Raw genomic sequence first — 17,214 nt, forward strand, 5'->3', positions numbered from 1 at the left:
CCACCCTCATTGTAAAAAATTTCTTCCTTATATCTAGTCTGAATCTACCCTCTTTTAGTTTAAAATCATTACTCCTGTCCTAGTGCAACAGGCCCTGCTAAGAAGTTTGTCCCCGTGTTCCTTTATTTGTTTACATTGTGCATTGATAGCAATTGTGCAAGAGTTACTTCTTTTCTATAGCCTGTTTTTTTTCCCCCAAACATCATTAGAAGGTGGAAATACAAGCATTTAGTATCTTTCTTGGCTTTCATTTAGAACTGTGCATTTGATGTTTTCCTCTTTGTTTTTGTTTTTAATTAAAATTTATTGTAACATCAATAAGAAACAGAATGGATCTGTGAACTGGAAAGCTTTCTCAAATATGGCTGTACTTTTATCAAAGAAAACTCAAGAAACTGTCAGGCAACTACAACTATTTTTTCATTAGGTTGGATTTTTTTTGTTTTGTTGTGTTTTCCTTGGGCTTTAAAAACCAGTCTATTTCCTTGGAATTCTTTGGAATTTGGGGCTTTCTTCCTTGTCTTTTGTTTTTGGGTTTGGTTTTTTTGTGTGTGTATGTGTGTATCATTTAAATTCGAATGATCAATTTAAATATTATTACTGTCAGAAAGTAGAGGTGCTCCTGCAGAATCCTGATACATTCTTTGTAATAACTGTATTTGAATACTTTCTCATATAAAAAGTTGATTATGTTTTAGTAGCACATAAACTGAATAGCACCAGAGGAAGCCTTTTTAAGGAGGATAAAATAAAGAAAATAAGATAAATGTAATAAAGATAAGACCAGATTATAGGCAACTTCCCATTATAATTGTTGTGTGGTGTTTCTTGGTACTGCAGTAGCAGAAATCATGAATTCAGTAGTTCCTAGATTCTCCATAAACAATTCACTGTTGCTGACAGTGGCTTGGAAAGCTCTTTATCTGCTTTTCAGTGGTAGCTGTGTATCCTGGTGGTGCCATATAATTGCTGTTTCACATGATTATTTGTCCTTAAAACATCAGGACAGTCTAAAGTATTAAATGGGCTTTTCTGTTCAATGCTGCATCCCATCATGGATTTAAGCAAAAAGAAGCCCTTGTAGCTGGTCAAATCCATCCAACTTTAGATACAAAGTTAGAGCTTATGCTGTGAAAAGTTCATTTACAACCACATGAAAGAAAGAGCAGTTAACTAAAGAGTGTAAGAATTGTAAAAACCTAAAATTACTATTTTTAAAAAAAAATGTAGAAAATATTTTTAAAAATAATCCAGGTGCTGAAAGACCTGTAGAAAAATAATGTACTATTACTGTGCAATAATGGAAAAAGTTGTTTGTCATTACTAGATGTGCAGTAGATAATTTGCTTTTTCAGATGCTGCTCTGTAGAGTCAGTGCACCTGAAGCAGCATGGCAGGGCTGAGGAGCTTTGGGGTGAGTACTTCCCTCACTGTACAGCTAGGTTGAATTGTGGAGTTCTAGTTTCTGTCTGGAGAGGAGCGGTAGCTAAAACAAAGCTGTTCACTCTCCACATTGTTTTCTTAACTCTTTCGTTATCCTAAACAGTCTCCTTCCTCTTCATCCCATTCAAAGTATAAATATTTTCAGTTATTTAAGATGCCTTTCTGTATACATTGCTGATAAACTTTTGGTTTTGACCTTTGAAGCTGACAGAGGGTAAAATCTTGTTCTTCTTCCTCCTATTGATATACTTTTGAAAGTCTCATCTATCAACTTGAACAGAAGGGTATATATGGCTTCATCCTGCTACTGTTTTTCCTGTATTTCGTGTAAGATACTCTGTTTCTTTAAGAGCGTCTTGATCAGGCAGTTTTCAAATGACCAGGGGTCTTTTTTTCTCTTCTTTTTTTCCCTCCCCGGCAGCAGGTGGTAGGGTTCTGAATCTCCTTTTCAGTTTGTCAATTCTAGGATCAAGTTACAAGTAGTGTGGTAAGAATTACATTTCCAAATTGCTGCTATTTTTTCAGTATCTAAGAATGTTCCCCTTGAGATAACTTAGAAATATTTTGCTGCTTTTAACAAGGAGGAGCTACGAGCAGGTCTCAGGTTATTTAACAAAAGAAAACACCACACACAACACCAGCCAAGAAGACCCCACCTCCCCCAAACCAGTTTGCTGGACTGTGCACAGAAGAACTGATACTGTCATTGTACAAATTGCAATGCATTAGGTTCTGTTGACAAAGAGATAAACCTTTTCTGAGCGAGCATGTAGGCACGGAAAGCTCACAAGCTCTTCATTCATCAGAAGAATTCTTGAATGCTTGAATCTTGAAGCTTTTTGAGCTGTATCTTGAAGAATATGTATCGGGGGGTTGCCCCGTCTCCCTCCCAAGTTGGGTCAGGAAACACAAAATAACCTGAGGCTGTTTTATGCCTTTGCAAGCCTTGGCAAGAGTTAGCAGTCCTAGTCAAGGACACTATTAGGAGTTTTTGGGTTGGGTCATGCATATCTGTGTCCCACGTCATCATTGTTTCCTCCTTATGTTCCCCACTCCCTTCTCCGATTTTAGGAAAGGCCAAGATCCATGTAGTCTGATCTACATGGGCTTTTGGTGGTTTGACAGTCTAAAACTCATTTAATCAGATCACTGAATTAACATATAACTTTCTAGTTTATTAGAGACAGACGTCCTGTATCTTAATGAACTTCACAATTTCTGGGTCTCACCTGACTTCCAGATATACATGCACAAGCAATATGTATTACCACATCTTGAGCTCACCTTTTCTTGGGTTTCCTGCAACTTCAGACTTTTTTTTTCTGTTGTTCCTACCCCAGATACTCTTTTTCTTTCTAAATAAAGATGAGTTAGGTTATGGAGATGCTTATATTACACTAGTGGCAGGCATCTGCTCTAGTGACTGCCAGAATATGATTGCATGCTTCTTTGATCAAGATTTAGTTGCGTTGCTTAGATCTTTCAAGTTCTGTTTTCTTTTTAAATATAAAGAGCTGTAAGCTTGTTATTGAGTTGTTGTGTGGTTTTGTTTAAATATACTCAAATATTTGTTCTATTTTAGTTTTGAGAATATACTAATGTGAGAAGGAATGTGCAAGAGTACTGCTTTTATTCAGCAGAACTTCTGTTTAAACATATTAATTTATTTCTGCTCACTTCAGTGACTTTTATTGTTTTATCTTGTGACTCTTCTAGAGCCAGCAGAACCAAGTCAGGCTTTCTAATCTTCCTTGTGTGCTTGAAAGCTGTTTCCTGACTTGCAGTCATGTATACTTCGATAAATCACTTGCAGTAAATGCAGGGACATATCTGGGATATATACTATCTTTTGCAGAATCTTCCACAGTTCATGCAATCCCAAGAAAGTAACCCATTTTTTGACCCTGGGTTGGGTTGGTAGGGCTGATAGTTAGGAAAGCTGTGTACTTCTCTGGGGCAATGTGAAAGATACGCCTATAAATGGAGCCTGCTGCTGCATGGCTATGTAATTCTGTGTCAATTTTAGTGATTTTCAAAGCTACTTATAAAAAGGTGGAAGATTGTTTCATCCTTCCTAACGTTCTGTGTTGTTTCTATAAGGAAGGGGCTACATAAATAGCATTTCTTAATGTTCTTTTGTATTTTAAAAACATTGTAATATTGAATTTGTTCTTTCTTGGCTTTGTAAGACATGTAATCTTACAAATTTTAAATACATAAACCTGTACATTTTTCCCGCAATTGTTTGTTCCAACAATTGCATTTCAGATTTGAACAAGCAAAAGTGGTCATGATAGTGTGTATATATCTCTTCCTTTTATAATCTTGTTTAATTATATGGTATATATATGGGAGTTTTAATTGATGTACCTTGCTGTAAAAAGTAAACAGAGGCAAAATGTAAATAACCAACCCTTTATAAAACACTTCAGGAAAAACTGACTTTTTTTCTGTTGTTAACTTTCAATTTGCTCTTGGACGGCCTTTCACCTTTCTTCACCTGAATAAAGAAGCTGCTACTCTGAACTGGGACTCTTTTCTATTTTCAGTGAGTACTGTAGGAAACTATCCAGTGTTGAAATCTATCAGCTCTCGCAAGTCTCTTGCATTCTTGTCAAACAGGGAATGCTGAAGTTCCAGTAAGTCATTACTGAGCTGAAATTTGTTTCTGCAAGGAGTAAGGAAATTCAATGGCTTTCTAGTTTGGTGGGAATGATGTTATGCTGAAAAGGCCTACCTGAAGACTGACGCTTCAGTTGCATTGTTATTATCTACTTAAAGTATGAAAGTATTCCAAGAAACGCTCCTGTTAGTGAGGTTTGCAAGTCATATGCAAGTTTGTCACTTGAGCGTACACCTCGATGAGGCTGAATTTCTTTAGAACCCAAGACATATTCATCTGCAGTTGGGCCCTTTTCTCTGAATCTTTGAGTAGTGCTAAGTATAGTCTGTATTCTGTGTTACAGAAGATTAAAACACAGAAACATATGAGATAAGATAATCTGACAACCTTATATGGAAGTCTTTGTTGCCTCCCCCTAAATTTCACAGTATTGATTGCTGTTTTATAAACAGTTTTATAAGTTGCTTAGGAGGAGGAGGAGGAGGCAGCTGCTCTATAGGCTAGGATAGTAGGTTAAAATATTTAGCTGTACTTTTGCCTATATAATTTTATAAAATACATGTCATGCATCTGAAGTGTTAAATCAGCTGGGGTTCGTATAGAACTTTGGTAGCTTCTTTATAGGCTATGCTAATGTTAAACATTTTGCTGGTTCTTTTATTTCTGTATTAACCCTGGTACTTGCTTGACAGTTTAATAGAATCCAGATGATTCTCAGTGTAGAGAGGCACAGAGGTTACCTGTATATTTGAACTCCTTTTTGCATTTTTCCTTGGTTAAAATAAGAATTTTATTCACTTACTTGGTTAGGAGATGAAATACCTAAGTTAAGTGAACATGCAAAGATGCTCTGTTTTCCTTTCTCTTGAATATCCCAGAAAATAATAATGGAGCAGCAATTACTTGGGGTAATTAATAATTTAAAGTGTCTCTGTAATATTTATTTTAGCTTTTTGTTAAAAGATATACATTACAGGGTGTAATAATGTATACATCTGAAATAGCTCTACTTTCATCTTTTTTCAAACTTAGTTTGGTTGGAGTTTTTTTAAAGTTTAAGTATCGTTAATTAGCAACAAATGGGACAGTACTGGAAAGATAAAAGATCTCTTTGTGATGGTTCATGCTCCGTGCAATGGAACTTTGTCTCTGCTAGATTCAAAGTTGTCCTGTACCTGGGGAGCTCTGCTTGGTTAGTTTGAGCAGAGGTGTGTGTGGTGTTTTCAGGCTTGAGGAATTTTACTTGAGATTGTTCTCTGTTCATGGACTTCAGGGCAAAAGCAAACCTGTATAAATGTCTAGTCCATTGTGCTGTAAATGCATTTAACTGTAATATATCCAGTATGCCTTTAGCAGTCTTCTCGCAATGGAGAATCCACTGCAGTCATGGGTGAATCAGTCTATAATTGATAAGTCCTTAAAGTGTATTTCCTGTTTAAAGTTAGATGAGATTCAAATGTCAGCTGCTGGCTCTTGTGCCTCCACTAAATAGAAAAAGCTGCTAGTGTCAAAGGGGTTTGTTTTGTCTTTTTCTTTCCTTTTTTTTTTTTGTTAGAAGTCACATTAAAGCAACAATGTCAAGTATCTTAAGTTTCTTGCAGCAGGGCAAGCTTTCCAGAACTAAAATAAACATGAAATTTTCAAAAATGTTACTGACCAATGTCACTATCACAAATGTACATATTTCCCTGATGGTGTGGCTCAATGTTGGTGGAAAAGCTTTTATATTATTCCTTATGCCACTCTGGAAAACACAGTGAAGTCTAACCTATCTTCTCTACCTCCCAAGAATAAAACAACTTCTTGGCTGGAGTGTATTTTGCTACAAAGCATGTATTAAAAATACATCGTCATATTTCAGGAGTGTTTTCCCACCCCAAGTATGCTTAATTGGCTAAAAAACAATTTATGCTTGTTTTCTCCCTTTTGCCCCTTCTTCCATGAGCCTTGTGGTCATCTCTCTAAAGTGACGTGTTTAGCAAATGCAGCAGAGGATGATCACTTGTACTCATCAGGTCTATCTTGGAACACTTGTAGGATGGTGCTTTAACTTTTATATTAGTATATTAAAATGTGTCTGAAGGAAAATGTCTGTCAGTTAAGTTTGTTACCATACGTCAGCATTGTCAGAGTGGTTAAAGGTATATACGTGCAGAATACCATGTGTGTCGGAGTTCTCGGCAGACTTAAGCAGACGGGTGCTTTTTAGCTCGGGTGGTAGCACACCTCTGGTGCCTGTAGAGCTTTGTGACAAAAACCTCTCCTTGGCTGAAGAAGCTATGGATTTAATTTAGCCATTCTTTTTAAAGTCCTTTTTTTCAGGATACTGTCCATCTTTTACAGAAGGTGGTTTTGCTATAGAAAATGAACCTGTTCCCAGGCAGTTAACCAGAAGAGATCTGTATTGTTCTATGTAAGTGGCCTGTCACTAGTATTTACTACAATTTTTTTTTCATTGTGGGTTTTAAAAAAAACCCCAAACTTGGTTTTCTTTCAGGTCCTTGATGAGGGCACCAGTAGTCCTGTGTATTTGGAGAAGAGAATTTGAGATGAGATGAACTGGAATGCTTTACTGTTACTTCTGAATATATAAATTGGTAGGAAATGCGAGATGCCAGATTAGATATTTAGATAACTATACAGCATGTCCAAGAACGTGGTGCTGAGTTTTTCTGCCCTGTGTTTGTCTGAACCTTTCAGGTAATTCTTTATGTAGTATTTTTTTTGTCTCAAATCTGTCATTAGAAATCTTAGGTTGATTTGAAAGGGTCCATGACTTGGCGGCCAAAGAACTACAGGCAGTATAGCATTCTAGCATTCTGAATGTATAATTGTTAGACTTAATAGCTGAAATGGCTGAAGATTTTTAAGCAGCTTAGTCTCTACACTGAACTACCCATGTGTATTACTTTCTACATGATGCAGCTTTGCCTTACTCTAACCTGTTCATCTCATCTGGAGCAGAAGTTGAGGCTGTGGTAGCCTGAATTTAGGCTTGCAAATTGAGTTCTATATCATCATGCAATTGGTAAAGATGGAAATCCTTTTTACAGTCATCTTTTCTGAGATCCTAATAATTAAAAAGATACTTCAGCAATATCCAGTTTGCTTTATTACTTGGGATTTTTCTTCAAATTCCCCTAATTATTTTTTTTCTGAAATAACAATGTTTGAAGACATTTCAGGGACCAAGTATGCAGGAATAAGTCCCTAGTGCAAACTTCTTAATAAAGGACTTCTGATTCCATAATTATAGCTTACTTTGAGTTGTTATATATATATTTTTCTAACATGTAACCTCTTCGGCAAAAAAAGATGACTTATGTTGTGGCGATGGGACTAACAGTTGTCTGAATAACAGATCAGTCTTATTGTGTCAAGAAGAGTACTACCCTGGTTTTTTGAACAGATGAAGGAAAGTTCAGTCCACTTGATCAGATACCATTGAACACTATCAAGGTAATTTCATACGGTTTTCTAGACTATAGAGCATTCTTTCTCACTTTTCCTTATATATAGAAGGGGGTTTTTGTACCATCGCATTACGAAAAATGGTAAAACTTTTAGTTCTGTATCTTCTCTGCCAAAGACTTACAGTTGTTTCTGTAATATCAGTTAATTGTGGAAAGATGGAACATCACTTTAGATAACCATGTGGAACATTGTGCATTAGAAGAATATCAGATTATGACTTTCTGAAGTTCTATCCAAGAAGATCTAATGTATAGACCATGGAACTACCTAGATTTTAGATACTACACTTGGACCAAATGATTTCTGAAGTTGTCTAGAATAATTTGAAATATTTTTATATGTCTTTTTTTTGTTGTTATACAGTATTGTATAGTTAATTGACTTTAAAGAGAGCAGGAGACTGGATGTAATGTCTTTTATCTTTAGCTAAAAGCTGTTGTCTGCAAAAGACTCCTGTGCTTGGTTGTCTCTTCTAAAGACTTTTTTGGGGAGTTTGGTTATTCTCCGAATGTCCTATCACTATTTCACAGAAATGAGGTTGTATTCTGGGGAGTATGGATGGGCCCACTGGGAACCAAGCTTTATGTATTTATATTTATATATCCTTATACAGATGATTGTCAACAGCTGGAATCTCCAAAGGATGCACAGTTCTTTTGCAGCATTCTAAGCCGCCACATATGCTTCCTATTTGAGCGTTCTTATTGTAGTCAGTTTTTCCCAAAGCAGTATTGGTAAGTCATAACTAGGCAGAAGGAAAACACTTTGCAATACATTTTAATAAAATTCTAGTGTTGATTAAACTATGACTAATCAGTTATAGAAAATAAAGTATGCATTGTAGTGCTTTTATCACTAGGGATTACATCAATTTCGGGTTTAGTGTATAATGACAAGCACTTTTCTCTATGTTCTTGATATGATGCATGCTGCATGAATTTCATCTAAATGTACTTCCCTTGCTTTTGTGGTCACTGCCAATTCTAAGATTTAATGATGGTTGACCGATTCTTTCATTTCACTTTACAATAATGGAAACAAATGCAAATTTTAAGGTTTATATGTTTTAGCAGAACTTAAACAGATTTTATTGAGCAAGGCAAGAATTCTGTGCTTTTGTGCCTCGAATGCCAATAGGATTTGGGGTTTGGTACAGGCCATTTTATAGAATATGTGCATTTTTGTAGCTCCAGGGGAAAAAAAAAAGTTAACTCTGTCTCTGTGCCAGCTACTAACTTCTGGACCTTAAGGTTTCCATATTCTTTTTAAATAGTTCTTATCACTGACAACTAAAATGCGTGATGATTGACCTTCAACAGTTTTCTGTCTGTCAGATCCAATAGGGGAATGCATTCATACATTGAGTGTTCTGTTGTGAAAGATGGAGTTATGACAGAGACATAGGTGTTTATTTTGCTTTTGCGAAGGAACACTTTTGAGCTAATAAGTGAATTTACAATTTTTAGAAGAACATTAATTGTAAGGATGCTTAATATTTGAAGTCTGTTTAAACTGCCAAAAATGTCTAGACATGTTTGTATTCTCATATCTGAATGAAAAAGTAATTTTTTGAGCTCAAGCATATGTTGTGTTGGTTCCTCCAGAAGTGTTATTTCACTCTCTTGAATGTTAGGGTGTAGTCCACATCATTTTCTGTAGAAAAACTTATGTGCCCAGTAAGTCTGCTCATGGTGAAGGCCTTTAACAATTTGGCGGGGGGGGGGGGGATCTGACATGTCTCCTGATTGCCTTAAAGGTCCTATCATGTTTTCATGTGTTCAGAGCTGTTGAGGTGATGGCACTGACTTAGTGGCTGGCTGAAGGCAGTGGTCTCCTTGGAAAGGTTTTCTCATTCCCAACTATGTGTTCCTGTCACCTCTGTTCCTTGTCAGAAGTTACGAACCCCACAAGCTGTGTTCAATATAATTCTGCATGACTGTGTATTGGGTTTGCATGGCAAGATTTTGGTAGTGGGGGGGCTACAGGGGTGGCTTCTGTGAGAAGCTGCTAGAAGCTTCCACCATGTCTGACAGAGCCAATGCCAGCCGGCTCCAAGACAGACCTGCCGCTGGCCAAGGCTGAGCCCATCAGTGATGGTGGTAGTGCCTCTGGGATAACATTTAAGAAGGGGGCAAAAAGTTCCTGTGGGACAGAAACTGCAGCTGGAGAGAGGAGTGAGATGATGTGAGAGAAACAACCCTGCAGACCCCGGGTCAGTGAAGGAGGGGGAGGAGGTGCTCCAGGTGCCAGAGCAGAGATTCCCCTGCAGCCCGTGGGGAAGACCCTGGTGAGGCAGGCTGTCCCCCTGCAGCCCAGGGAGGTCCACGGTGGAGCAGATCTCCACCTGCAGCCCGGGGAGGACCCCACGCCGGAGCAGGTGGGTGCCCGAAGGAGGCTGTGACCCCGTGGGAAGCCCGCGCTGGAGCAGGCTGTTGGCAGGACCTGCAGATCTGTGGAGAGAGGAGCCCAGGCTGGAGCAGGTTTTCTGGCAGGACTTGTGACCCCACAGGGGACCCACGCTGGAGCAGTCTGTGCCTGAAGGACTGCACCCCGTGGAAGGGACCCACGCTGGAGCAGTTTATGAAGAACTGCAGCCTGTGGGAAGTTGGAGAGGTTCATGGAGGACTGTCTGCCATGGGAGGGACTCCACGCTGGAGCAGGGGACGAGTGTTGAGTCCTGCCCCTGAGGAGGAAGGAGCGGCAGAGACAATGTGTGATGAACTGACCCCAGCCCCCATTCCCCTGTCCCCCTGTGCTGCTGGGGGCGGGGGGGAGGAGAATTCAGGAGTGAAGCTGTGCCTGGGAAGAAGGGAGGGGTGGGGAGAAGGTGTTTTATGATTTGGTTTTATTTCTCATTATCCTACTCTGGTTTTATTGTTAACAAATGAAGCTAATTTCCCCAACTCAGGTCTCTTTTTCCTGTGATGGTAACTGGCGAGTGATCTCTCCCTCTCCTTATCTCAATCCATGAGCCTCTTGTTACATTTTCTCTCCCCTGTCCAGCTGAAGAGGGGAGTGATAGAGCAGCTTTGGTGGGCACCTGGAGTCCAGCCAGGGTCAGCCCACCACACTGTGGTTCAATTTAAAAATGAAAGAAACCAGATGTTAATCCTACACAAGCACACAGAGGTATAAGTCAATGTGATAGAACATTAGTGCAGTTTTGGAATCATGTTTGCTCTGTAGTATTTTGATAGTGCCCAAGTCCATGGGATTTTAAAGTTGTGGCAGAACTTTTTTTTTTTTTTTTAAATCAAAGGGTTACTGAAAATATTTCTCACAGTTTGAATTATTCTGTAAAAGATAAATTGAAGAAATACTTGACCTTTTGCAGGAATCTTAGGGGGGGGAGAAGAGGATCACCTATCAAAATGAGGTCTAATACAAGCCACGGCACAGGCAGAAGCGAGATTTCATTGGCTCTTTTGTCAGAGAGAAATTGAAGCCTGGGTAACATTCCCAGGATCGGCATTATGATAAGAATGCATGCCTCTGGGTCTGTGTGCCAAGTGATCAAATTTTATTGTTGCTTCCGTCCACGCAAGGCAACCTATTAGCCAGGTGGCGAGTAGGGCCCGGCAAGGGTCTGAAGCATGCTGGGAAAGTTGACTATGAAATTTGCCTGATGGCTAAACAGCATGGAGCCTAGGTATTTTTTGATAAATTTATCGAAACTCAGGAAGGCTTGTGAGGGCCATGGTATCACAACTAGCCTTATGTTTTCAGGGTTGTCAAATGCAGAAGACTGTTAATCGTGGAGCCAGTCTGTCTTCGGTATCCTGAGAGGAAGTTCAGATTGTGGATGGAGGAGCTTTGGGTTGAGTACCTCCAAAGTTCAGGTAAAACAGCTGAGTTTCAGATCTCTCTTGAAAAACAAAAGTACTTGTTAGAGAACTGGTTTGGATACTTGGAGAGCTGTGGGATATGATGAAAGAAGGAGTTGCACAGCAAAAGCTTTAGCCCAGTTGTTTTTTTGACAAAGCTTGGCAAGTCAGATTCTGACTTGACCTCTCCACACTGAATGAACTGTCTGGCTTTGATGCGTCACCAGTGCTGCAGGCTGATGGGATTGCCTTTGAGGGTGGCCTGCTATATAACCGCTTTTTTTTAACAGCGAGCTGTTGTCAGATTCCCTTTAGCCCCGAAGTGTGGAGAGTCAGCTGATTTTTCAGATACTTGCTCGTTGGACAAAGAACATCTAAGACAACTGAGAGGAATACTGCTGCTTCACTGGGCGTGCAGAGCCTACTTTCACAGCACAGCAGGCTGTGGAGTCCTTCAGATGGCTCCAGATGATGTAGCTAGGTATGCCAAAATAAAATATTCAGGATACCCTCTAAGAAATCAGGAGGCTTAAACTCTCACTACTATAGGAAATTACATCTGCCAGGGCAAAGTAAAAGCCTGATGGAATTTTCTGGCCCTACGGCTGAGGCAGACTTTCATTATGGGTCAAAGGAGGTTTATGTCTGGATTCTTATGGCCCCAGTAATTAATTCCTTGTGTCACTAGATGCTGTGGAGAGTATGGTGTGTTGTGATTTATGCAGATTCATGTCATTCTGGAAAATGCATCCTGTCTATCTGTCTGGTACTGCATAGTCAAGAATTTATTTAGGTTCTAATACTTCTAGAGATGCCCTGGGGCAATGATTTTTCAGGAGCTTGATAGTGTAGAACACTTTCTCTTACACCTCATCAGGAAGCTCAGATGATGAAAACAGAAATGTGTAACAAGGGGAGGGAGATTGCCTAGCTGTGAGGCAATGTGTTGGTTCTTCACATATTACCTTGTCAGGGTGTCTTCTGTCTCTGTGTGAGCTTGCTTGGTTGTAAGGCCTCAGAAGAAAAAGCTCAGTTTGTTGTAGGGTGCAGATTCTTTCCTTCTATGTAAAGGGACCAAATGATGTGACATGTGAAGAGTCCTCTGATGCCTCCTGAGTAGACAAGTTCTTTAAGAACCTGGATGACCAACTGTCTCTGTTCTGCAAAAAGATTCATGAAATAAATAAAAATTCTGTCTTGGTAAGAAGAAGGTTGCATGCCTCTGATAGAGAAGAAATTTTTCGTAAAAAGAGGGAGACCTGACTTAAAGAAAAGCAGCTGTCTTTTTTTTTTTTTTTTTTTTTTTTTTTTTAATTGTACAGATTTGTCCTGTATCTCCTGTCAGACTGTAAATGAAAGGTGAATCAAGACATTTTGCATTAGTGGCAGCAGCACTCATTATTCTACCTGCCTGCACAAGCAACCAGCCAGGTTAGATTAGTACTTAAATAGACCAGCTGATGTTTAAGTCTGTATTATCTGTAAGTGATATCTTATTTTCATCAAACTATTCCAAGGTAGTGTTTCTGAAGTTCTGTAAACCACCCCACAAATGATTACAATTTTTTTCTGCCCTAAAGGATCCATGCAGTAATCAAAGACAACAAAATCTAGGCTTTCCAAGAACAACCTGGAAGTGCTGGAAAGATCAGTGGTATCCTGAAGTAATTTGAGAGTCTTGACCAGATATATAGAAAGGCCAAACCACTGTAATGCAGATGTGAAGAACAGTATGACGTGATGTGCTAGAATATTGTATTATTCCTTGCATTTTTAATAACTTGCAAGAATAAATTGGTGATTATTTATTAAAACTCAAGGGAATGTAGACATAAAATTAATTTTAAAAATAGCTTTCATGTAGGTATATTTTTACTTAAGCGATTTTGAATTATTTTGAACGAGCTTGCCTCAGGTATTGGATAAATGTGCTTGAAACATATTTCAGGCTGTTACTTCTCATCTTACTATCTGGAAAACTTGGTGTCCAGAGGCTGGAAAGCGATATGCTTGTTCAGCCAGTTAATTTTATTTCATATAATGGTCCCATTGAATTTAGAAGGGCTGTTTGTTCAATGAGATGTTCTTGCTCATACACCTGACTGACAGACAAAACTACCAAGCCCCAAATGTGCCACAGGTGGTATGATGTTTGCTTTTCCCAGCGTACTGTGGGGTTTTTCACATGTAAATTTGTTGAAAAGGTTTTTCTTAAGAAATTCATATCCTTGGACATGAACTTTGAAGTAGGATTTGGAAATTTGTTATGGCTGCTTTCCCTTTAAAATTCCACTCAAATTTCACAGCTATAGTAGATTTCTAGAGGCAGTATACTCGCTATTTTTCAAACTTTCTAGCTTATGGCAACTCTGGCTAAATTTTCTAGTGGCAGTCATGAGACTGTTAACTGAAACATCTTCTAGGCTGCCATCTGGGCCTGCAGTGTATTTCCTTTGTGCATAGATTTCTAACAAAAAGCCTTTTGTTTAGGACTATAGTTTACCTGAAAATGAATAATTTTGCTTACGAAACCTCTCCCGTCTATGGTTAATAGAGCCATCCGCTGGCCGTGAACTCTCTGACACTGCATACAGACACATGTTGCTAGCACCACCTGCTTTTCTCCTTCTCCCCTTTGCTCCCACCCCAATTCTCAGATGCTGAAGGTTATTGCCCCTGTTATTTTCTGTTTGAAGTGTTTGTCTGTTATCACCCTAGCCCATGTCTGTGACACAATCAGAATTTACAGGAACTTTAAAACAAGTTCTGTTTCATAAATTGGAGTAAAGGTATGATTAGCTGAACAGCTAACCCTGCAGAAGTGAAGCACTGGTGGCTGGAGGAAGTAAAAAAAGCAGGAAAGAAGTAACTGGAAGCTGGAGTGAATGGTGAAGTATTTAACCCATAGTCCAATGAGTTCTTGTATGATCATGTACTTAATTGCAATTGAATAGCTTTTAACTGTTACGTTACTCTAATTAAAGTTACTTTCCAAACTTATGTTCCTTAAATACATACAACTTTGCATTTAAAATGCACACTTGAGTTAGAGGTGTCTAATCACAGAAAGATTTGCCATTTGCACCCTTCTGTTTCTAAAAACTGTGGTAAGTCGATTTTCATTTAAAGGTAAAGACCTTCTGAGCATCTTGTCTTCTGCAGTTGCAGATTCCCCATGTGCCAGCCTTTCCTGTCTGTTTCTGGGCTAAAAGCTGCAATGCTTATTCAGCTATAGATTTGTCAGGGTACTGCATGTTTATAGCCACATCAGGAATGCCCTTCATCTACCTCTGGTGCCTTATTCTGCTGTAAAATTTCTAATTCACACTGAATTTAGTTTGGTTTTTTTGTTGGTTTTTTTTTGTTTAATTCAAAATAAAGGGCAATTTTCAAATTTTGGCCTATTTCCCCAACAGTAACAAGTAACAAGATGCTTTCAGGAGGAAGAGATAGTTTAAGATAGATAAAGTAACTGGGCTGAAAACTGGTGAGGCAGTTGGGGCAAAGGGGGAGTGAACTGGAGGAACAGAGCGCAGGGGGAGTCAAGTGCCGTGAACGTTTTTTGCTTCAAAAGAGGAGAAGGGTGAAGAAATGAGTTGAATGTGGCCCTGGAGCTGGAGGAACTGGAGGTACTGCAAAGGGAAGGAGGATCTAGAGATAAGTGGGAAGACAAGAAAAAGGAATCCACAGTACGGTTTCCTCCTCTAGGTGAGTCAGCCTGACTTGAGTTTTGCCCACTGCAAGTCCCTGCTGTATGTCTGTCTTGCTCATGGCTGTTGGCTCCTGCCCTCTGCCCTGGCTAGCAGGGTAGCCCTTTCCCCCCCACACACAGAATGAGGCTTAGATCAGCTCAGCTTAGATATTCTGACTGTTCCCTGGGACCTGCCAATGGCAGAAAATTTACAGTTCTCTGGATCTAACTCAGTAATTAGTGTATTAATGTAATTCAGATGTTTCTTTTTCCATATTGGGTGCTGATATTTCGGAGTTAATAGTATATGAAGATCCCAAATTTAATCTTAAAACTTAGAAAAAATCCCAGATAGATCTGGAATTAATATGTAACTAGTGACAAGCACTGTGAGGGTCTGTACTTTTGAATTTGTTTGTACTTCTTGTAGTCATTTTAGTAGACCAAGTTCTAATAAAGTGAAGGTGGAGTTGTGCAAATAATTTATTCAGTAGTTTTATTTTGTTCTTGATAGCCCTTCTGTGGAAGATAGCATCAAGAATGACACTAAACATTTTTAAAAACTAATCCACTATTAATTATGTATGTTGGATAACTGTATAAAATAAATATTTAAGTCAATGGATTTTTATAAAATTAAGTATGTTCTTAAGTAGCATCTCATGCTGATGAAGACATGGAAGAAATAGTAACATAGTGATGTCACTCACATAAATTAATAATTACCATTAACTTCAGTTCCACCTCTGACAGAGGTTTTGTAGTACCTCTTTTAAAAAAGGGAGAGATTTATTTGGAACTGACACAAAAATTCAGTAAGTCATAAAAGAGGCTGTGTCCATGTTACCAAGCAGTGTGGTGTAATAGGATCAGATCTGTCAGGTGCTGAGAACCTGGCTTCCATGCTATACAGGTTGTGAGAGTTTTATTTCAAGCTGGACCTCATTTGATTCTGTGGCTGAATTCCTGTTAGTGGTTGGAGCATATAGAATGTACACCTGAAGCTCATTCTCTGACCTAGTTTTATTCAAAAGAAATCTGCTTCATGTACTTGGAGACTGCTTTGCAATGTAAAGCAAAGCAAGGAAAATAGGGTTGTTTGGGAGATTGACTTCAAAAGCGCAGTCTTGATTTGAATTAAAATGCTAATGTAGACATATCTAGAGTTGTGCAGGTCAGGAAGTTCACTAAAATAATTTTGTTTGGTAAGAGAGCTTGGATATCGGGTACATGGGAGTGGGATCAGGAAATGCAATGAATGCTTATAAAAATTAACAATTACTAAGAATTTCATCAATTTGGGAGTTTGCAAAAAATATCAAGAGGACATCATTTTAAAAACAAAACAAAAAAGACCAGCATTGTTCAGAAATGTCTTTACCCTTGTAAAGCAGCCTCTTTAAATAATACAAAGAGGACTTTGCATAAATCAGATACTAGATACAGGGGGATTGGAGGTATTGTAAAAACAGAGAACACACCAACCTTCTCCTGTTTATAGTTGTTTCTTTTGGAGTCCAACAGAAGATGAACTCAAGTTCCGTGATTGCAGAGAGAGATGGATATATTTTTCAGATTCTTTACAAGCTTACTTTAAAAAAGAGAATCTCCACAAATACTCTTGCATGGCAAGGATGTTTTTTCAGTTTTACCATGGAAGAAATAACAGTCAAGTGTCGGCCTGTCTGCTTAGTGGAGACAGTTGTCTTTAAGAACTGGTGCTATCTGATATTCAGGATGGTTTCAGGTTACCATTTTACACAAATTTATTATTTATTACCAAGACTATTAAACCTCAGTGTGTGAGGAACAGTGCTTATAAATTGACATGGGAACAGAAGTATTCTGACCTTGTGATGGTAAAGGTCTTTATGGTGCTTAGAAAGGAAAAGAGAAGGAAAGTGGGCGCTGAAACTCTTCCTCTGTTGGAAATCATGCAGGAACATGGTTTGTCCAACCCTGTTCCCAGTACTGTTCGCCTTGGCATTCAAAAATAACTCATTAAATCTCTACGCTGTAAGATTGGCTGTATGTTTTTTAACAGTATAGCTGGATTACTGGTGTTTGAGCCTTTGTGTTATTTTCAAGGATATGTCTGCAGTCATAAGACTGGGACTTCTAGATGATAAAATTCTCGTATAATCTTTTTGAAAGCTTTG

At 38.7% G+C, this 17,214-nt stretch overlaps 1 protein-coding gene across 3 annotated transcripts in view; it reads left to right on the top strand.

Annotated features, from left to right (window-relative positions):
• BMPR1A (bone morphogenetic protein receptor type 1A) overlaps positions 1–17,214 on the top strand; it is an 85,272-nt gene that overhangs the window by 22,494 nt on the left and 45,564 nt on the right. The window contains exon 2 of one of the 3 annotated variants that reach the window (XM_049810117.1): positions 11,267–11,379. The exons of the other annotated variants lie outside the window; for them this stretch is intronic. The gene's annotated coding sequence lies outside the window, so the exon portion shown is untranslated. The remainder of the gene's footprint in view (positions 1–11,266; positions 11,380–17,214) is intronic. 3 annotated transcript variants of the gene reach the window in all.

Source organism: Accipiter gentilis, chromosome 9, assembly GCF_929443795.1.
Source record: "Accipiter gentilis chromosome 9, bAccGen1.1, whole genome shotgun sequence".
NCBI lineage: Eukaryota > Metazoa > Chordata > Aves > Accipitriformes > Accipitridae > Astur > Astur gentilis.